The sequence below is a fragment of the Cebus imitator genome, unplaced genomic scaffold (genome assembly GCF_001604975.1).
Source record: "Cebus imitator isolate Cc_AM_T3 unplaced genomic scaffold, Cebus_imitator-1.0 Scaffold20, whole genome shotgun sequence".
Lineage (NCBI taxonomy): Eukaryota > Metazoa > Chordata > Mammalia > Primates > Cebidae > Cebus > Cebus imitator.
In genome coordinates this window covers 9,131,134-9,132,184 of record NW_016107335.1, presented here as the reverse complement: position 1 = coordinate 9,132,184, position 1,051 = coordinate 9,131,134, and positions in this window count along the sequence as shown.

The following is a 1,051-nucleotide window of genomic DNA, read 5'->3' as shown; positions in this document are numbered from 1 at the left end:
ATCCATGTCCCTACAAAGGACATGAACTCATCGTTTTTGATGGCTGCGTAATATTCCATGGTGTATATGTGCCACATTTTCCCTGTCCAGTCTATCATCGTTGGGCGTATGGGTTGGTTCCAGGTCTTTGCTATTGTAAACAGTGGGCAGCAGCTTCTTGAAGGTACTAACTCTGTGATACTTAGTCTTCAGCTCTATCCTGTCGATTCTCTAATTCCTGGTACCCTCCCACCCCAAAAGAACATGTTGAAGTTCTAACTCCCAGAATGTGACTTTATTTGGAAATAGGGTGACTACAGATGTAATTAGTTAAGGTGAAGTAATACTGGAGGAGGGAGGACTCTTAGTCCAGTATCATCACTGTCCTTAGAAGAGGAGAGAAGATGGAAGACTTGGGGTGACATATCTACAAGCCATCGAATGCCAGGAATTGCCAACAAGCACCAGAGGCGAGGAAGGGGCCAGGGAGGACTGTCGCCTTGAACTTTCAGAGACAGCATGGCCCTGCCAACGCCTTGAATGTGGACTTGCAGAAATTCTGAGATAGGATGTTTCTGTTGTTAGAAGACCCCCACTTCATGGTGCTTTGTTAGGGAAGCCCTAGAAAATGAAAACATGCCTCGACAGTTATGTTGAATTCTCTCTGCTAAAATAACTGTTACGGTTTTTGTCTCGGAACTGGACCCTGAATGATACAGAAATAGCTACTGGTGGGGCACCAGGAAACATGCCTTCAAAGAGGGTATTGGGGATGGAATTGGTCTTGTCCTTGGTCTTTAAGGCAGTGCTGAGCCCCTGGTTGGACCCTGAATTGCAGGGGATGGCCATCGGAGGAGGGCCATCAAGGCACTGTTTCATAAGCTCGTCAGCTTCCTTCCGTGAGGGGAATAGACTATGGTCTCTACTCAAGTAAAACTCTATTTTGTCAGTTCAGCTCAAGGAATAAAATGAATTATTCAAAGCGGCACCTGGAGTTGAACCAGGGACCTCTTGATCTGCAGTCAAATGCTCTGCCACTGAGCTAGAACTGAGAATAGGATGTAATTTGTAC